General features: G+C 36.3%; 1 long non-coding RNA gene across 1 annotated transcript in view; it reads right to left on the bottom strand.

The window, feature by feature from the left end:
- Window positions 1-22,162, bottom strand: part of LOC144320066 (uncharacterized) — a 33,146-nt gene extending 10,984 nt beyond the window's left edge. Inside the window, exons 1-2 of the long non-coding RNA XR_013385651.1 lie at window positions 22,112-22,162; window positions 6,280-6,436 (exon numbers count right to left, since the gene is read on the bottom strand). This is a non-coding gene — a long non-coding RNA (uncharacterized LOC144320066). The remainder of the gene's footprint in view (window positions 1-6,279; window positions 6,437-22,111) is intronic.
- Window positions 22,163-22,565: the final 403 nt, after the last annotated feature.

Below are 22,565 nucleotides of genomic sequence, written 5' to 3' on the forward strand. Positions count from 1 at the left end.
CTGTAATTGGTTATGTGAAAAGAGATGCTTCTTTGAGTTCCAAAGCACGTTGTCTTGTAGACGATTTATGAGAAGATGCTGCCTCCAGTACTGAAGCACGTTGTCCAAAAGAGCTGTCCCACTCTGGGGTCCTGGAGGCATCTTTTCTGCGTGGGCTCCGCAAAGGTCGGCTTCCGGCACGGCTCCACATTTTCTTACTAGGATCTTTATAATATCGGTATATCCTGTAAGGATTCCTCTATCAACAATTTGCTCATTTTGACTGACTATGTAATTCTTAGGTCTGCTTTCTTCTTACTTTTGATCCTTATAAAAATATCAGAATCACCTTGTTAGTTTCATGAAATATATTGTGATTTTGATTGAAATTATATTGCATATACAGATCATTATAAATATAACTAAAATGTTTTTAGGAATAAAATCTAAAATTGAATTGCACATGGATTATAATTCTTGGCAGTAATACCACTTAACAGAACTATGATTGCATAATCGAATGTGTACATATTTTTAATTAAGATTCACAAAACATGATGAAAATATTAGTACACATATATTGATCTCATGTTGGTTGCAGAGTTATTTAGAGGAGTTTTGATGCACTCTCAGGCAAAAAAAAAATAGGGGAAGAGGAAAGTAGCCATTTATTAGGGAGGCAATCCTATGAAATGAATACATGTCCAGGAGTACTCATGAGACAGAAGTCATGGTAATTCTCAGCAGTTATCACTTTAAGTTTCTTCCATAGGATGTGCATTTCTGATGTTTAAAATGTAGTAGTATAAAATGATAGTTAGGATATGTATTATTTTACATGTTTTTGAAATATACATTTATCTAGCCGTATTACAGGGGTGTGCATGCAAAACTACAATGTATTTTAACTTTTGTTCCTAAAACGTTTTAGGAATAAAAGGTTGAAAAATTTCCAGAAATGATTTTGACTGTATATGTTTCCCATATTCACCAGCCTGGGATGCTAACCATTTGTGTAAGTTATCTTTTGGTTGTAGCAATGCTGCATAACAAACAACCTAGAATATAAGTGATTTAAAGGCACAACCACTTATTTTGTGCTCTTAGGCAATTGGATCAGCTGCATCTTGGTTTGACTCTGCTAAGCTCTAGTGGTTCAATTAGGTTTCCCTCCAAGATGTGGGTTAGCTGTAAATTGATATTTAGATCCAAATTGAAAGATCGTACCTTATCTGGGAAGTGAAATCCTCATGTCTGTGCACAGGAGCACTAAGAGAAAACAAACCAATCCATGCAAAGACAGATAAAGCCTGCTTGAATGTATGTATGTCATAGTCCCTAACATTCTTTTGGCTAAAGTGAGTCACACAACCAAATACAACACCCACAGGGTGGAGGTATAAAGTACTCCATGAAAGGGGCCAAGGAGGATGAATATATTCTGAATCATAACATATCACACTATGTAAGTATGACTCTATAGTCAGCTAAATTTTTCCTGTGGAAAATACCTGCAATTTTCAGGCATGACTTCTGTTAGGATCATGTTATTCTTAAAAAAAAAAAAAAAAAAAAAAAAGAAAGAAAGAAAGAAAAGAAAGAAGAAAGAAAGAAAGAAAGAAAGAAAGAAAGAAAGAAAGAAAGAAAGAAAAGAAAAGAAAACGTTATATTTCAGAAACATTAGTTTATATTTCCCACAAACTTAGAGTCTTTTTTAATTTCAGGATTTTAATGAGATTTTAAAGAGCTTTTTATAACTTCTTGCATTGCTTAGTTTGTGACAAAGAATATTAAACAAGTTGTTTGTTAGATAATTCAAAACATACCATGAGTTGGTCTACTAATTAGCATTACAGAAGTAGAAGTGCTGAAGTTCCATAGTAGTGTTATTTATAGAGAATCTAAATTTCTTCAGAGTAAACTTGTTTACTATTAACTGTTCTTTGCAAAAAAAAAAAATATTGCTATAGCTATATTTAACGAGAAGCATAAATCACATCTAATGGACCATGCCTCAGATTACCATCAATTTATGATGCTAAAATATGGGCTTAGAAATCTATCTTTCTATGACTAGTTCAGTTGGGTTAAAATATTTATGGGTGGGGAAAAAAAGCTTTATTCTTTTTTAAGCAGCAATAGAACATCATATGCTTCTTTGTTCTTTTTATTTTATAAATATTAAAGTAATAAATACTGCTGATTAAAACTTGAAAGTGCAAATAAATATACAGACAGGCAAGCATATTAACCTAAATATCCTGGCTAACCAAGAGGAAAAAAAAAGTAATTTGGGGGTAAGGAAGATGAGAGAAAAATAGGTATATGTATCAGTGTTTTATTTAGTGTTATTAGTTCACCATATTCAGTATCTTGTGATACTGGGTCTTTGCTCCATATATCACAGGCTAGACCATACTGGCTGCCAGATTCTTAAGAGATGTTGTTGACATTTGCAGTCATGATAGCTAACCTGTGGATATCTTCACTTTAACAGAAAATAATGCACTGTAAAAACAGAATGAGCATGAGACTATCATTTATGCTTTTCAATATCTTATTATAGTTTCCTAATTTTAGCCTTTTTTCTATCATCATAACAAAGAGAGGTAAGATCAGATGCTGCGGGATGCCTGGGTGGCTCAGTGGGTTGAGCATCTGCCTTCAGCTCAGGTCATGACCCCAGGGTCCTGGGATCTAGCTCAGGCTCACTCTCATTGGGCTTCTTGCTCAGTGGGAAGTCTGCTTTTTCTTTTCCCTCTGCCCCTCCCCTTGCTCATACTCCTTCTCTCAAATAAATAAATAAATAAAACCTTTAAAAAAAAGCCAGCTATTGCAACCCTTCACTCAAAATCTAAAGTGTGTAATTAAGGGGTTTCTACTTCTTCTTTCTCCTTTCTTCTCTATATATGGCCATATAATCATTGATCTCCCATCAATAGTTACCGAGATATTTTTCTAGCTTTTTTCTTATCCTATAGATGGCACAAGGCTAGCTTTTTACATATATATCCAGCCATTAATTGTGAGAGCCTGGTAGACAGTATCAACTTGGAATTGAAAGCTAAGTAAATTCTTGCATTTAGAGTAACTTATTTCTAAACCATATACAATCTGGTGGGGGGGGGGGTCACTTGGAAAGATAATTTACTCTCCAATTGAAGCAACAGGTATGAAAAGAGTGTATTGTTGCTGCCCTTTTCCCTTCCTTCTCCTTCTCTGGAAAGCAGACCTGGTACCTGGAGAAGAGTTTGACATGTTGAAACCATAATGAAACAAAGAGAAGGAGAAAGAAGATGCTAAGGATGTCAGAGGAGAATGATAGAACCTCAAAACCAGTTATATTGTGAAACTACTTCATCAATAGCAAACATTGCCTATGTCCAATTATATGGGGAAAACACGAACTTCTATTTTTAAGATGTGATTTATCAAGTTTTCACTTCTTTATTGCCAAAGGCATTCTTACATAGTGTAGAATATTTATCTAGAATAAAACTGTGAATAGAAGGTTTCCTGGTTAAAGAGTTACATTTTCTATTATAAACATTAATGTAAAAATATTCATTTAAAACATGATGCAAATTTACACCCAACCAACAACAAATGAGAATGCTTGTTTTCCTACATTGCTACAACATTAAACGTTATCAGTTTATATATTCACTAACATTTATTTAGTGCTTAATAAATGTACCCACTACTGTGCTAATTATAAAGATAGGAAAATAGACACGCTTTCCATGTTTCCAGTTATGCTCTATAAGCATTTTATTTTTTCTTGATGAATCCTGAAAAGTTCTTAAATTTGGCTTTGGTATTGCATATTTTGTGTTGTCTCTGTGGTTGAGATCAAGGGACAGTATAGGAAACTTAGGAAATAGATTCTAGAATCAGTTGGCTTGGGATAAGGATAAGGATCTCGTTACTACCTCAGTTGCTATGTGGTGATGGCCTATTAACTCTCTGAGCCTCAGTCTCCTCACCTGAATTTTGAGGATAATAACATTTTTATGGGGATCCCTGGGTGGCTCAGCGGTTTGGCGCCTGCCTGTGGCCCAGGGTGCGATCCTGGAGTCCCAGGATCAAGTCCCGTGTCGGGCTCCCAGCGTGGAGCCTGCTTCTCCCTCGTCCTGTCTCTCTCTCTCTCTCTCTCTATCATAAATAATAAGTAAATAAATCTTAAAAAAATAACATTTTTTATAAGACCCATGGGTTCTGTAAAGCACTTAAAACAGGGCCTGTTTAATGTCACCTAATAGTACTGTGAGATTTTTAATGTATTTTATAATTAGTTTGTATTTGTATATATAAATGTTGCAAAATTTGGTACATTAATTTGTATGCAACTGCCTTATTGAATTTTGTTATTACATTAGTTGATTTGTTGATCTCTAATATTTCTAAATATTTAATCATATTATCTGAAAATAATCATATCATCTCTATTCCTTTCAATATCTATACTCTTATTTTGTAATCTAATATGGAACAGAATTTCCAGAAAAATAGTACCATGTTTATGTTAGAAGTCATACTAATTAAAATCCTATAACTATTTTAATATTGTTTCTGTTACTAGTCCCAATGTTAAAGGCACTCACAAAATAATGCAATATCTTTTTCAATTTCCTTTTCAAGTATAGCTGACACATGATGTTAGATTAGTTTTAAGTGTACAATATACTGATTCAACTTCTCTATACATTATGCTCTACTCACCACAAGTGTAGCTAGCACCTGCCACCATTCAACACTGTTACAGTATCATTGATCATATTCCCCATGATGTGCCTTTTATTCTCATGACTTATTCATTCCATAACTGGAGGCCTTTATTTCCCACTCCCCTTTACCCATTTTGCCCACCTTCCTCTTCCCTCCCCTCTGGCATTAGTTATCTGATAAAGAGGGGGTTTCTCCACTGATCTGATAATAAGAAAAAGGCTTTGTTAACCAGAGGTTAGAAGGAAAAAGATATCTCCCATACTATTACTGTGCATTTAGAACTAGATATACAATGAACAACTTAGTTTGAATTTATAATTCAATTAACAAATTGATTTACAAATAAAATAATGAATTAGCTTTATCTAGCAAATTCTTCAAAGGTATGGGAAACATGCAAAAAATTACAGCAAAATAGAGAGAGAGAACAAATAGATACAGAAGCTAAGATGGATAAGAAGGATAAAGAATGTATTCTACAAGAAAAATTCCTATTTGTAATAGTTAGGAAACATATTCTCTAGTCCCTATAATCATATAAAATTGGCAACTTAGAGAAAATCTGATCAAAGATGAGCTTATTTGATGATAAAAATGTTTTATAGAACAGGTTGCCATAATATTATCAGTTCTCTGTATTTATCAGTCTGATTCTTTTGTTTGTTTATTCATTTGTTTTTTAGATTCCACATATAAGTGAAATCATATGGTATTTATCTTTCTCAGTCTGCCTTAATATTTTTAGTGTAATACCCTAAGGTCCATCCATGTTGTCACAAATGACATGATCTCATTTTTTTATGGCTGCATAATATTACTGGATCAGTGGAAAACCCCTTCTATATCAGATACATATTTCCATTGATCATAGTATACAATAAACTGAGCAAAATTTTGATGGAATAAAGCAAAAAATATTTGTTTATCGTACTATTTCACAGATTGGTAATTTGTGTTTGACTCAGCCATCATTCTGATCTCAACTGTGCTCCATCATGCTTCTTTGGTCAGCTGCTAGATTAGTTAAGGTTGCCTAAGGTGTCTAAGAAGGCCTCAGGATTGACAATTCATTTCTCCTCCAAGAGTTTCTCTTTATCCCATAAACTAACAGGAACTTGTTCAGTTGGTAGTCACAGTTTTTGGAGAGAGAAAGCTGAAGTCCAGCTTCAAGGAGTTAGGAAATAATACTTTTTGGTATGAAGAACCACAAATGAAGGTACATAGATCCAAGAATAATTACAGTTAATTTTTGCAAATTATCTATATTACACCATCTCTTACTCTTAAGTAGCTATAATAGATCACATTTTGCAATGAGTTTTTTTTTTTTTAATTTCCTCATTTGTGGCCTAAAATATTTGAATCATATAAAGTTTAATTAAAAATAACTAGATGAAACTAGTAATATTTTGCAGTTTTTATTTAAACACTACTAATTGTTTGATACGTAAATATTGATTTGTATTTTGCCATATGCCTGAAATTCATTACTACATCACTAGTTCTTGGATGGTTCAGCACCTGAATGCATATGTAACTTTAATTTGATTAATCAGCATGACAAATAAATACCTTGCCACCCTGTAGACCATTGTAAGGCTGCAACTGAATGTTCCCCAACAGGAAGCAAATAGAATCCACGTTTGGTTGTTTCATATACTTTAACTTGCTGAAGGAGCACCTTTAATTTTCGAAGTAACCAGGAAGCAACCATGCATTTGTCAGCGTTCTTCAGAAAAAAAAAAAAAAAAAAAAAAAAAAAAAAACAACACATCAGAATATGTATACCATGTTTTTGAGAGGATGAATAGATTGTAAGAATAACTGTTCCTACTTGTGCATCACTAAATCCTTCTAGAGAGGGTGAGAAGCCATATTACTTAACAATCCCTTTTGCTATCACCTTCGCTTGCCTTCCACTACACTCAAATTCTCTAGCCCTCTTCACTATTATTTGGAAGATGATTGGCAGCATAATGTTGATTTGAATTTTATTTATATTCAAGAAATTAAATTTGTCTCTTTAGGCCATAAGCATTTAGAGGAAAATATAACCTATTTTAACTCTATCTTTAAATAAAATAAGAACATTCTTAAATACAAGGATACTTTTATTTTTAATGCACCCAATTATGATTTTGAACTGAAACTTTACAGAAAGTCATTTTCAGGAATTGAGGAAAGCAGATATGAGCGGTAAATTTTTAGGAGCAAACTATATCCTGCATAGTAGCCAACCTGAAACAGAAATATTGATCATAAAGGTAAAAAAATAAGGGTATAAGCTGCTATATGTAAAATAGAAAGTATTCTGGATTATAAAATACAGTTCTGAACTGGTTGTGATGGGGGTATGTGTACGCAAGTACAAGCATGTACATGTTTGCTCGCCTGTGTGCACAGTAGGTGGGGTTCACACACAAAACCTCCAAAGGAAAATTAAAAATGTGAAAGACACATGTATAGTTGTTAGAAAACAAAACAAGCAAAAACTTTTCTCAATAAAAATGCAATCATTTGATTAGATCATTAAAAGAGGGAATCCCCATGATACAGGAAAGCAAGAATCTGATTTTCAAGACTTCTTTTATTATCATTTTTCTCTTACTTTAATCACTACTGAAATTCAAAAGAGGGAAAAAGGGTGGCAAATCAAAATGCTGGTGTCTAATTTTACTTTAAGCCCTGTGTAACAAATCAATGTGCAGGTCGAGTGGTTTCCAGTGAATTTTTTCAATAAAATTGAAGAAGACTTCTTCTAGATGTCACTGGAGAGATCATTAAAATGATTTTTGATAATAAATAACCTTGTTGGGTTTCTTTCTTCTTTTTTTCTTTATTGGCATAGAAATCAAAAGTTTAAAATATTAAGTGAAAAAAATAAAAAATATTAAGTGACTTTGTTGTGGAAAAATTATTTTGTTTGGTTTTAATTATTTATTTTCAAAAGTTCCTTGGTGCTTTCTCATTGCAGCATTCAGAAATTATCATCTAAATAAATAAACTGATAAGAAAATACCCAGCATCCATTTCATTGAGTCATTTGCAATAAATCTGAACAGTAGACATTTATAAATTATTTAAATGCATTAAATGTATAATGTTTTGATCAATGCCTTGCTACTTATAATTATTAGAATGATTACTGAAGTCAAAAAATTTAAAGTTGAAACTGTTTGGTCACATCTGATGGAAAAAAAAAAAAAAACATGTTGCTCAAATATACCTTAAAGCTGAAACCCTTAGCCACACTTTTTTGGCCAACTTCTGGAATCACCTTTCTAATTTGGCTCGTATTTTGGACAGAGCAACAAAGCTCCCAGAGTGGGTCTCTTTCTGGGCCCTGGTTCTCAGTAAGGCAGGGCCCTGTCCACTCCTTCCTCTGTGGAGAGGGCAGTATTCATTAGGCTGAAAAGTTAATCAGATGTGACCAAACAAAAATTAAGATGGTGAGACCTCGATCTGAAACCAAATCCTTGTCCTATCTTTGCCCTAACTGCTTACAGAATGGATCATGTTCCCCTTATGTCGAGGTGACCACTTATTTGCTCTCCTGCCTCCTTGAAAGAAAAAAGTGAATTATGTTTGCCACTGATTTAGCCACATGAATCAAACTCATCTCATCACCCTTTTATGGGTCTAAAGCTGCTGCCTCTAAACGTGCAATCTCATTGTGCTTTGTATCAGTTAGTGCTGGAGAAATCTTGAATAGCTTATGTACAAAACTGTTTTTAAATTTTATATTATTTTGAAACTTTGCTTCTTTAGGGTTGGGGCACATTGACCACCCCGTCTGGCTGAGAACTCTCTACAGTCTGCAGGCTGACAGTGTGCTGATCTTTTAAAAGTTTCTTTCCCTCCCCAACTCCCCTTTTAGGTGAGGTTTCCATGAGGTCTGTTAGGTGTGCATCCTGCAGCTTATTGGCTTAAAATGCACTCTTCCTTTGGTGGCCTCTCTTTGGGGGCCGATTGGGAGAAAGAAACCAATAGTGCAAACTGTTTTGATACTGAAAATTGACAAGTGTCTTTTTGAAATAAAGAACCAGTCCCTCTCATAAATAAATAAATAAATAAATAAATAAATAAATAAATAAATAAATAAATAAAAAGTTGAAACTGAGACCCCCTACACAAGTACAACCTCTGAATAAAGGACTCTTTTTTTGTATTTCAACTGTCCCCACTTAGTCTAAAGACCCATGATTATTCATTTTTGAGGAAATCTGTGGAAGTCCCAAGACTAGATAACATGACTCACCAACCATGATGAAAATATTAATGGCTAAATAGCTAAAGGAGAATATATATGGCAAACTTACCAAAATGTGAACAAAAAGAAATACATTTGAATGCTCATATAAAGAAAGTAAATAATTAAAAACCTTGTCATAATTATCTAGACATCTTTTAAACAAATAAATTAGAACAATCTTGTAATTAACTTTTAGGGAACTGAAAAACAAATACCTATTTCCCCAAATGTATTGTGAGATCAAAATTGCAGTGATATATAAGGTGATAAATTATTCATAAAACAAGAAAATTATAGCCTAGTTTCCCTCATGTGTGGAAAACTTGGCTAAAATTTTGTCCTTTGAATAACTCCGTGGCTGGATTATTGGAGGGATTTTTAATCTGAAGGCATACACGATAATTAAAACAAAAAACAAAACCAGGAACTCAATCCACTGTAAGCTTTGTATTGTGAGCTGTGATGTTACAACCTTGAACTTCATATGAACTGAGATGTGGTTAATGGAGAAGTTCAGCAACTTCAGCTCCAGGGAAAGTTCCACTAGTTACCCTGCCCAAGCAGCAACTGTATATAAATATGTCGCTTAAAAGGAGACATCTGAAAAAAATCTGTACCAAAGGTTTCTGACATAAATCATCCTAAAAGAATTTTCTTTTGTGAGTTGTTTTAAAATGTAGAGAAAATAACCCCTATTGCTTAATAGAATTAGCTTATTTATTTATTCCTTAAGATCAATATTTCAATACATTTTATTTAGAATCATAGACTGATAAAGTGGAAGGGACATTTGGGATATTCTAATCTAGCTGTTTCCTGCTGCGAATATGGGATGAGAAGGGTTACGTGATCTTCCCCAAGTTTATGTTAATTGACAGAAAAGTTGGAACTGAAACCAAGTTTCCATAGTTTTCCATTGTTTTATTCTCTCCCTTTTTAAGAGCCAATTCTAGAAACTACTTGGTATAAGAAGATATTGTACCCCTGAAAATTTTCTTGCAGTGTTCAGTCAAATGAAAGCAGGGCTGTGAAAGAGTGGCTCCCATAAAAAGAAAGAAGTCAGGTAGTATACTACCCGTCCCACTAGGAATTCACAGAGCAGTGTATTCCCATAAAGCTTATAAAGTGAAAATACTAGAAAGAATCAGAATTCATAGAGGGCAGAGATCATAGCTCGTCTCCGGAAGTGGTATTCTGAGGTAGGTATTTTAATGACCTAGTTGGATCATTTTTTGACTGAGAAAATTAATTCTTTTTCAACCAACTATCAGTGACTGACACATAGGTTTATTCTGTATGACCTAACAACAAAATATGTTTTGTTTTGTTTCTTAGTCAATGTGTGTCAAATTTAATATGCTTAGGAATCACCAAGAAGTTAAAAAACAGAGTTGAGGGATCCCATACACAAAGACTGCATTAGCAGGCTTGTAGGGGAGCCTAAGTACTTGCATTGAGAACAGGTAACTGCGGTGATCCCAGTGTATTGGTCTTAAGTTCACCTTTTGAGAAAAATTGTTTCAAGGCATCTAAACATCTCTAATAGCATTTTCTTACCTTTGTTCTTCACTGCTCTTAATTATGTGTGCTTTCCTTTGAGAAAGTTTTCTATAGTCATGCATCAAATATATACTGAGTCTGACTTTAATCAGTATATTTTACTCATTGCTTTTGGTCAGTCAGAGCACATTGCAATATAAATGCATATCTACTTAAAAGGGCCATATTTATTATTTCTTTGAAATATACATCATCAGCTGAATATAATCATGTATACATATGTACTCTGTGAAGTCCCTATAAAAGAATTTTGATTGTTTGGACATAAGCTAAGTAAACTGATGTTATGCAGATTTGGCTTTCAGTCAAGAGATTCAAAAACAGATATTCATTCGAAAATGACTCCAAAAATACCTTGCTAATTAGTTGTGCTATGTTATAGGTTCGGTTAAACTATACATCAAATTAGGTATCCTAGGATACAATTTTTTTTTTCAGAACAGTCTGTCTAGGAGATTTAACACAAGAATAATAATTCATAAAATTCAGATTCTGATTCTGTAGGTTTGGAGCAGAACATAAGAACCTGCATTTCCACCATGCTCCCAAGTGATACTACATTTTGAACAATGCTTTGGAGGATAGTTCTTTCACCAAAATGTGACAACTCTATATTTTGAATTTATTTATCATGTTTTCTGACAGTAGTGTTCCAGTGAAGTTTTGTTCAATCTAATTGTAGGAGCTCATTGAAGGTGTATGTTGGAGATTTCTTTTGTTCCTAAAAAGTAAAAAAAAAAAAAAAAATACATTGTCTTAGATATTTTTTTTTCCTGTACTCATATATGGAATGCCTTGTCCATTTGTGTTTTTTGCAAGATAATTGACCTAAGGTAAGAATCACTTAACTCTTCAGCTTGCACTGGGCAAAAGTGAATTTTCCAGGCTTTACTATCTTAAACCAGTAAATCCGTGGTGAGAAATAAGGCAAGATCAACATCTTTCTGTTAAACAAAATGCCTCATCAGATGAAGAAATAATAATATTCACACTTCCAGAACTTTCTGGTTGAAAGGTCAAAACCAGAAGTTTTACATTTCGTATGCATAGTAGAATAGTTGGAACAAATTTAAAAAGATACTTTAATTTATTCAGTTGAAAGGGCAAAAGAAAATACTGCAGAGAATTATCCTTTCCAGAAGTCTTGAAATAGCTATTACAAACTATTTCATTTTTAAGAAAGTCTTCATACAGACTAGGTCTTGAGAAATACATACATACCACTCCTCTGCTGAAGTCCGAATAATATGATGTTTTCCTAATTTATTTATTTTGTAAAGGTTTTATTTATTTATTCATGAGAGACACACAGAGAGAGGCAGAGATATAGGCAGAGGGAGAAGCAGGCTTCCCTCAAGGAAACCAACGCGGGATTCAATCCTGGGACTGCGGGATCAGGCCCTGAGCTGAACGCAGATGCTCAACTGCTGAGCCACCTAGGCATCCCCAAATTTTCCTATTTAATATTCCATTTTTCTAATTTAACATCGTGCCTCTAGCTTGCTATTTCTGCCTTTTGCTATACTTCCTGTGACTTAAAGAGCAAGGTGAGTCTTATTTTCTGTCCAGTTCTTTCCCATCCCCATGTAAAATCTCTTAGAGAAGATAAACCAAATTGATATATACCTTCAAGGAGAAAAATATGACACCAAGTCTCCATTCTAACTTTTGTGGATTCCTAGAATCCAGAGCTTGGCTCCACAATTTAAAAAATGAGTTAAAGGGACACCTGAGTGGCTCAGTGGTTGAACGTCTGCTTTTGGCTCAGGGTGTAATCCCGGATTTCTGGGATGGAGTCCCACATTGTCTTCCCTGCATGGAGCCTGATTCTCCTCCCTCTGCCTATGTCTCTGCCTCTCTGTGTCTCTCATGAATAAATAAATAAAATCTTAAAAAATAGTAAGTTAAAAAATAGCTGCCACTGTATCTCAGTTAGAGTTCTGCATCCTTTTGTCCATTCTAAAAACTCTAGTCAGAATTATTTTGATTTTTGCACTGTCAGTGATTTCTAGTTTGCTTCCCATTAAAGACTATCATGAGATATATGTTGATTCTTTCCTAATTGAAGCTGGTCAGCATTTAAATGTTTCGTTGTGCATAGTAATACACTTTGGATGAAGGAAGGAAAAAGCATTCCTGACCTGTGATATAAACATATGGAATCATAGTGATAGAAGCATTAGAGGTAATATTGATATAATAACACATTCACAGTATTAATTAGGAAACAAAAATTTATCTCTCTCTACCTTCACTTTTATTTTCAGGAAAATGAGGTCATGTATACCTGCCTTATCTCTCCTCAGATGCTATGAGGATGAAATTAGACAATATGTATAAAGTAGATTGATAAGCTAAAAAATTAAACAAGTATTTTTTAATAATTTGTTGCATTGCATTACACAGTGTAAGGTTGAACAAACAGATCCAGTAGGTAGCTTTTATATTTCCTAATTCTCTCTCTTTAGTACATCATGTTATCTCAAACAAAAAGCATCCCACACTTGAAACAAAAAGCAAAGCTAGAACTGGTTCTAAAGAAACACAGAGCATAAGGAAATATAGAAGATCAATTTAATAGTCAAAAAGTTGAAAAGAAAAATATTTCAAACCAATGAAAAAGTATTTCACAGATCATTAACCCACCATACATATAAATTTGTCAAAATTCTTGTGTAGAGAACTATGCTTGGGGAGGAGGTAGGGGCTGAGTAGCCAAAAACAAATGCCCTCTACCTCAGAGTTTCCTAATGGGTAAAATATGCATAAAAGTTGTCAGGCTTTTTTTAAAATATAATAGATGCCATTTAAGCTGAGAAATTATCCTTTGTGAAATTTTCAGATTTCATTTCATCAGGTAATTGACTTATATTAAATAATAATATTTTTCGCGTCCTGAAATTCATTGTTTCAAATTCTCAAAATACAGTATTTCCATTGCTACAGTTTGTCAGTAATTCTTAGAGAAAGCAACATGTTTTGTCATTTTTCTTTACATGGAGTTATGTTCTACTTTTATAGAAAAATTGGTAACTTTTTTTCTTTAACATTTTTAAATTGTTTTTCTACAATGCTGTGGTTCATATATAAGAAAAAATGCAGAGTTTTATGAATATAGTTCTGGAGAGATCATTAAATTTACTGAGGCTGAAAGTTTCAAGATTCCATAAAATATGCTAAAATTTATTAGGTACACGGCAAACCCTCTTCAGTTGTAGACTGTGAATGTAAGAAATATTTAAGCTGATTTTTAAAAGTAGATTCCTGTTTCTACCTTATTCTCTAATAGTCTCAATCAGATTCCTTTGAATAGCACTCTTGAGTCTCTTTTTACAAGCATTACAGTGGTTCTATTTTTAAAAATATTTTATTTATTTATTCATGAGAGACACAGAGAGAGAGGCAAAGACATAGGCAGAGGGAGAAGCAGGCTCCCTGTGGGGAGTCTGATATGGGACTCAATCCCAGGACCCCAGGATCATGACCTGAGCCAAAGGCAGATGCTCAGCCACTGAGCCACCCAGGTGCCCCTACATTGACTCTTTAAACATGAAGGCTTGAGAAAGCTCTGAAAATTCCTTCCCAGGTGTTCCCCAAATAACTCTTCATAAGAAAGATTGCCCTGTAGAATACATAAAATAAATTTTAAAATATAGTGAAAAAGATTATTACTCAATGAAATTCAAAGAGTAAGCAAAAGTAAGAGCAAGTACAGTATACCCTTTTTTTTTTTGTTTCCTGATGCTCTTCTCCCTTCCAGTTTAGTTCAGACTCATGAAGCAGATGCAATGTTGATCTTTACAATCCCTTAGAATTCTAATGACAGAATGCATTACATTTTGGATCATGGAAGACTGAATTGCCAAGTCAGAGAAATTGACTCGTTTTTGCGGAATTGACTAGTATAGCCCACAACTTAGAAAAACAAACTGTCAAAGTCCTACATTCTGAATTTCAGAGAACAGCAAGCCGTGAGACCAGTTTTCAAGGCACAATTTCAAGAAAACTGTTCTTTCAATTCTCATTTGCCTTCCCCTGTGGGGGGAACTAGAGTTGAGATACGAGAACACAGGTGGTCTTTTGAGGGAGGAGTTATCTTCAAGGAAGGGATACTGGCTGGTTCTCATTACCATCATAGTATGTAATAGTCACTGGAGAATTGCTTGTATTATCTGTGGATGTCTGAAAGGAGACACGATTATCTTATGTCATACTAGACTACAGTCCTCTGTGGAAACAACATAGTGAAGAAGCTAAATGATTTGGAAATGCCACATACCATCTCCAAGCATTTCCCTCATCCTTTTCTTTTTTAAAATTCTTTTTTTTTTCTTTTTTTTTTTTGGCATATATATCATGAGGGGTGGGGCAAGAAGTTTGACAGTGCTCTTGCCCTCAAGAGGCTGACAATATGCTAACATTCAGGAGAAATTACAAATACAAAGGTGTGACAATTATCAGTGTATTGCCGCTCAGCAGCAAATCCAGCTGCCTTTGTCCTGCTGTGCTTTTGCCAGATGGTGCAGTGTTAGGATTGATCAGTAGAAGGTGCTGGAGCTACATGGGAGGGCAAAGGTGCACCCTTCCAAATTTTTGTTTGTTTCTTGCTTGCAGCACACAGTGGCTAATGGCCTGTACAACCTCCAAAGATCCTCACTCTGAGTGAGTTTCAGAGCACCCTCACAAGTAGCTTCCCAGTTACAGTGTCATTCTCAGGCAGCTTCCCAGAGCATTCCACCAGTGACTCTTAGTGCATCTTCTCAGAGTATTTGGGCAACTTCCTGTAAACCTCACCAGTGCTCCAGCAAGTAGCTTCTTAAAGTTGAAGCAGCACCTTAGTGAAGTTCCCTACTATCCACGGGGCCTTGCCAAAACCCACTCTACTAAGGCCTGAGTCTCAGCCTTAGTGGGAGCTGAGGAAGCTCTTCCAAATTTGTTCCTGCCTTAGATAATCTGCCTTAGCCCTAGAAATTTTGGCTTCTTTCTGTATCTGCTATCCCCATATTCTTTTGAACTATCCTTTACCCCTTAGTAGTTAATCTTCTCTTATTAGTTAATAATTCTTTTTTATATATTTTTATATTGGAGTTCGATTTGCCAAGATATAGCATAACACCCAGTGATCATCCTGTGAAGTGGCCCCCTCAGGGCTTGTCACCCAGTCACCCCATCTCCCTGCCCACCGCCCCTTCCACCACCCCTTGTTCCTTTCCCAGAGTTAGGAGTCTCTCATGTTCTCTCACCCTCACTGATATTTCCCACTCATTTTCTCTCCTTTCCCCTTTATTCCCTTTCACTATTTTTTATATTCCCCAAATGAATGACACCATATAATGTTTGCCCTTCTCCAATTGACTTATTTCACTCAGCATAATACCTTCCAGTTCCACCCACATCAAAGCAAATGGTGGGTATTTATTGTTTCTAATGGCTAATAGTCCATTGTATATATAGACCACATCTTCTTTATCCATTCATCTTTCGATGGACACCAAGGCTCCTTCCACAGTTTGGCTATTGTGGACATTGCTGCTATAAACATTGGGGTGCAGGTGTCCCGGCGTTTCACTGCATCTGTATCTTTGGGGTAAATACCCAGCAGTGCAATTGCTGGGTTATAGGGTAGCCCTATTTTTAACTCTTTGAGGAACCTCCACACAGTTTTTCAGAGTGGCTGTACCAGTTCACATTCCCCGAACAGTGCAAGAGAGTTCTCCTTTCTTCACAGCCTATCCAACGTTTTTTGTTTCCTGTCTTGTTAATTTTCACCATTCTCACCGCTGTGAGGTAGTATCTCATTGTGGTTTTGATTTGTATTTCCTTGATGGCCAGTGATGCAGAGCATTTTATCATGTGTTTGTTGGCCATGTGTATGTCTTCTTTGGTGAAATTTCTGTTCATGTCTTTTGCCCATTTCATGTTTGGATTGTTTGTTCCTTTCCTGTTGAGTTTAATAAGTTTTTTATAGGTCTTGGATACTAGCCCTTTATTTGATAGGTCTTATGCAAATATCTTCTCCCATTCTGTAGGTTGTCTTTTAGTTTCCTTGATTGTTTCTTTTGCTGTGCAGAAGCTTTTTATCTTGATGAAGTCCCAATAGTTCATTTCTGCTTTTGTTTCCCTTGCCTTCATAGATGTATCTTGCAAGAAGTTGCTGTGGCCAAGTTCAAAAAGGGTGTTGCCTGTGTTCTCCTCTAGGATTTTGATGGATTTTTGTCTCACATTTAGATCTTTCATCCATTTTGAGTTTATCTTTGTGTATGGTGTAAGAGAGTGGTCTAGTTTCATTCTTCTGCACGTGGCTGTCCAATTTTCCTAACACCATTTATTGAAGGGACTGTCCTTTTTCCAGTGGATAGTGTTTCCTGCTTTGTCGAATATTAGTTGACCATAGAGTCAAGGGTTCCACTGATCTATGTGTCTGTTTTTGTGCCAGTACCACACTGTCTTAATGATCACAGCTTTGTAGTACAACTTGAAATCTGGCATTGAGGTGCCCCTGGCTCAAGTTTTCTTTTTCAATATTCCCCTGGCTATTCAGGGTCTTTTCTGATTCCACACAAATCTGAAGATGATTTGTTCCAACTCTCCGAAGAAAGTCCATGGTATTTTGATAGAGATTGCACTAAATGTGTAAATTGCCCTGGGTAACACTGACATTTTCACAATGTTAATTAACTCTTCCAATCCATGAGCATGTATATTTTTCCTTCTCTTTGTGTTTTCCTCAATTTCTTTCAGAGTGTTCTGTAGTTTTGGGGGTCTAGATCCTTTATCTCTTTGGTTAGGTTTATTCCTAGGTATCTTATGCTTTTGGGTGCAATTGTAAAGGGGATTGACTCTTTAATTTCTCTTTCTTCAGTCTCATTGTGAGCGTATAGAAATGCCACTGATTTCTGGGCATTGATTTTGTATCCTGCCACACTGCCAAATTGCTGTATGAGTTCTAGCAATCTTGGGGTGGAGTCTTTTGGGTTTTCTAGGTACAGTATCATGTCATCTGTGAAGGGGGAAAGTTTGACTTGTTCTTTGCCAATTTGAATGCCTTGTATTTCCTTTTGTTGTCTGATTGCTGAGGCTAGGACTTCTAGTACTACATTGAATAGCAGTGGTGAGAGTGGACATCCCTGTCTTGTTCCTGATCTTAGGGAAAAGGCTCCCAGTATTTCCGCATTGAGAATGATATTTGTTGTGGGCTTTTTGCAGAAAAAGAAAAAAAAAAGAAATAAAAAGAAAAAAGAAGAGAAAAAAGAAAAAGTAAAGAGGAAAATAAAGAAAAATAAAAAATAAAAGAGGAAAAAAAGTGGGGGGGGATACTGGGAGATGGTGATGGTGATGAAGTTGTGGAGGGAGAATGTAGTCTACCTGAGGGGTCCTAGAGGGTGATCCTCTTGGTTCTGAGTGTATTAAGTTCTGTATGTTAGAAGATGCTTAGTCTGAAATTTATATAAACCAGCAATACTTGTAGAAAGCCTCAACACAGACCATTAAAACATAAACAAGATAAAAGAGGGGGCCACAATGGGAATGAAGAGAGAATATAATCTCTCAGAATGAACCAGCACAATATGGTTACTTAGAACCACTTGGTTCTGGGTGCATGCTGGTCATGTTTTAGAAGGTATTAACTTCCGCCATTGTGGAACAAGATGAGACAGAGAAAACAAAAAACACAAAACACAAAAAATATATCTCATATATCTCCCAAAATTAAATTGAGTATACTGAAGGGAATCTAGAAGTTGAAAATAATTGTAGAAATATGAAAGTCAACAAGGAAGACACTTAAAAATGAAGAGGTGCTAAAATATTGTAGTTAAGGTGGGAAAAGAGAAAAAATATTGGAAATTTTTAGTCTGATATAAAAATGAGGGGATTCCTGGATGGCTCAGCGGTTTGGTTCGTGCCTTCCACCCAGGGTGTGAGCCTGGTGTCCTCGGATGAAGTCCCGCGTCGGGCTCCTTGCATGGAGCCTGCTTCTCCCTCTGCCTATGTCTCTGCCTCTCTCTCTCTCTGTGTGTCTCTCATGAATAAATAAATAAAATCTTAAAAAAAATAAAAAAATAAATAAAAATGAGATGTACTGGTAAAAGGGAAAAAAGAAGGAGGGGTACCCTCTAGTTCTATAGAGTTTAAATCCCTCAGCCTCCCCTGGAGCTTCCAGCGCTGCTGGGTCAAGATCCTGCTCTTCCCCTGTCCTTCCAGCTGGTCTTCTGGGGGAGGGCCTGCTGTGCTGACTCTCAGATGTGTGCACCTGGGGGAGCTGCACCCCCCGTGCCAGGCTCAGTAGGAGCTGTTGGCCCTGTGAGGCCCCTGTTCCCTGGGGCCCCGCTCCATCCCAGGCACAGGGCGACACCCGGAGGAACAACCCCACTGGCAGCGGCCGGCTCTCCAGCCCTGGAGTCAGCTCCCCCAGTAACCACTGCAGCTCCTAGTCTGCAGTGGCCTGGATGCTCCGGGGGCGGGGGCGCTGATCTGCACAGCTCGGGGCGCTCAGGGCAGGAGCGTCCTCCATCTCTCCCGGGGGAGCGCAGGATCCCCTGCACCTGGGATCCAGGGCCTGCGCTGCTGGAATTGTGCTTCCGGGGCCGCAGCTCCTGAGGCAACAGGGCGCAGCCCCCTCCGCCCCGGCCTGACCCCCTGGCTTCTCCCCAGGCCCCCCGGTGGGCTTCAGCCCTTTACTGAGCTCCGCCCACGGGGTGTGGCATGCTCCACCCCCTACACTTCTTCTGTTAGTGACCCCGGGAACCTGGGGGCTCCACTGCCCCTCCTGGGATCCTGCCCGAGTTCCCTGCTGAGCGCCCTTCCATCCGGGAAGAATCCGGTGCGGATTTTTAAAGTTCCCGCTTCTCCGGGGCTGGGCTCCCCTGTCCCCAGGCTCTCGCTGCTGGGCCTCAGCCCGGCTCCTCGCGGGGCCCCTCCCCCACTGGGTTGTTTTTACTGCCCCCCCCTCCCCCGCCTTCCTACCTTGTTAGAAGCCTAAACCCTTCTCTCTGTAGGTTACAGCTGTTCTCTCTTTAAATCTCAGTTTGAATTTGTAGGTTTTCAGGATGATTTGCAAGTTATCTAGGTAAGTTGGAGGGGACAGGTGACTTGGGGACCCTACTCCTCCGCCGTCTTGCCAGGCCCCCCCTCTTATTAGTTAATAATTCTTAACAACCTTCCACCAGTTATTTCTCTTATTCTTAATATGACAATAATTCTGTTTACCTCACAAGATACATAATAATACTTGCTATGGAATATTTTGTAAGTAGAGGACCAAGTAAGTAAGGCATTTCTTGACTGATCTTCCTAATTGTCTTAGTCTATTTGGGCTGATAAAACAAAATACCTCAAACTAGGTAGCTTATGAACAGCAGACTCTTAGGGCTTACAGTTCTGGAGGCCAGAAGTCCAATATTAGGGTACTAGCATGGAGAGTGAGGCCCTCTTCCCAACTGGAGACCTCTCTTTGTACCCTCACATGGTGGAAGGGGCTAAGGGACTTAGTAGAATCTCTTTTATAGGGCACTATCTCAAACATTCAAGACCTCACCCTTATAACTTAAGCACTTCCCAGAGACTTCACTTACTAATGCTAGCACCTTGGGGTTTAGGATCTCAACATGACTTTGAGGAATACAAATATGCAGAAATAGAAATAGAAAACAGCTTGATTAACCACATATAAGAATGTGAATCACTTTAAATGTAAGGTAATACTCATTGTCTTCCAAATTTTTCTTTTCTTTTCTTCTTTTAAGATTTTATTTATTTATTCATGAGTGACAGAGAGAGAGAGAGAGGCAGAGACATAGGCAGAGGGAGAAGCAGGCCTCCTGCAAAGAGCACAATCTGGGACTCGATCCTGTATTCCAGGATCACGCCCTGAGCCGAAGGCAGACACTCAACTGCTGAGCCACCCACGTGTCCCTGTCTTCCAAAATTTTCATATAAACTCATACTCAAAAGCTTATTTTGATGATACAGCCTGTTATTAGGCATAATATCCACTTGCAGATCTAGATTTAAAAAGATCTATTATATTTCATTATGTTATATGGCATCAAAAGATACTAGCTTCTAATTTTAAAATAACTAAGTCATGGGGATGTAATGGATAGCATGATGACTGTAGCTAATAATACTGTATTACATATTTGAAAGTTGTGAAGAGTAAATATTGCAAGTTCTCCTTACAGGGAAAAAAAGATATACCTTCATATGGTGACAGATATTAACTACATTTTTATTGTGATCATTTTGCAATATATAAAAACATTGAATCTGTATATTATACACCTGGAACTAATATAATACTATTTGTCTATTGTACCTCAATATTTTTTAAAAATAAAAGGCAATGAAAAAGCTCCATAAATTCAATGCCAGGCATATTTTGAAAGAGAGTATCTTTATCCCCAGAAAGTTAAAAAAAATAAAAAAGAACTTAAAAAGAATGTACAGAGATAATCAAATTACAGTTAAATAAAATTATTCAGAAACAGTACACAAATTAAGATAGACTCTCCAGCTACTATTCCAGATCATTTCAAAATAGTGACTCTTAAGTTTAGAGAGGACCTATGTACTAAAACCTTAAAAATAAGCCAGTGAGGGGTGCCTGGATGCCTCAGTGATTGAGTGACTGCCTTTCGCTCAGGTCATGATCCCAGGGTCCTGGGATTGAGTTCCACATCAGGGTCCCCGCAAGGAGCCTGCTTCTTCTTCTTCTGCCTATATCTCTGCCTGTCTCTGTGTGTCTCTCATGAATAAAAAAATAAAATATTTTTTAAAAAAGCCAGCTAAACTATGACAATTATTTAGTTGGATAATTCGTTATCATCCTGCCTAGTTCGGTAGTAAATTCCCATCTATTAGCGTGTACAGCTAGTTTTTCTCTCCATTTTCTGGTCTGATTCCTATTGATAGTAATTTATTCCTTTAGCTGACATTTAATAAATTACAAAATTAGCTTATGATGGGTCATGACAATGCTCAAGACCTCACGTGGGCAGCAACTGATAATAAACCCCAAAGGATCACATGTTATAGAAGGAATCAGGTTTAATTTTGATTCACGCTTTACCCTTTCCTGTTGCCCTCTGGAAAACATGCACACATGCACACATACACGGGAGCCTATTTGAACTCTATATCCTATGATTAGGTGTCAGATACATAGCAGAATCAGATTACGAAAGGTCTGTATTGCTACATTATATTACCTAGCCTATTGAAGACATTTCCAGTAAACTATAATAATGTCAAAAAATTCTAAATATTTCTCCTAAGATCACAATCCTATAAAAATTAAAACTATTTTCTAACCAGGCATGTTAATTGTCTTCTAAAACAATTTTTACACTGTAAGAAGTGATTATGAATATGGCTTCCCAGGCAACCTCATCTACAAATCACCTAAATCCAATTTAGTGTGATTTATTTTATATAGTTACACATTAACTGTACTTATTATTGGCTTACTTTAAAAGTTTTGTGGTTATTATATCCATCAATAATAAATTGGTAAGCATCAATGAGCTTTTATAGCATACCATACATCAAATTATATACTACATGCTATACAAAATGAAGAAAATTACCCACTTCCTATAAATATTTCATAATCTACAGATGTTTCATCTTCAAGATCCTCCAGTTATTTAGAGTAAACCAAAAGCTTCTATATTCCATATTCCATATTCCATATGAACTATAATTTCTTAACCTGTTAGAAAATCTTATGTTGATTACTTTGTGTCTAATTAGGATACTTTGAGAGCAGAATAAAAATCCCAATATTCATATGCCTTAACATGAGTAGTCCATTGGGGCATTTTTAAAATTCTAAGTAAATAATAAAAAAAAAATAAAAATTAAAATCATATCAAAAGCATGATGGATTAGATGCCTTAATTATTTCTCAGAATATACATAGAAGGAAATTATATGAAAAATTGCTAAAAATAATTCTGGTGATTAATTTTAATCTATAAATTTTTGGCAGCCCAGGGGGCTCAGTAGTTTAGCGCCGCCTTCAGCCCAGGGCGTGATCCTGGAG

Source organism: Canis aureus, chromosome 9 (genome assembly GCF_053574225.1).
Source record: "Canis aureus isolate CA01 chromosome 9, VMU_Caureus_v.1.0, whole genome shotgun sequence".
NCBI lineage: Eukaryota > Metazoa > Chordata > Mammalia > Carnivora > Canidae > Canis > Canis aureus.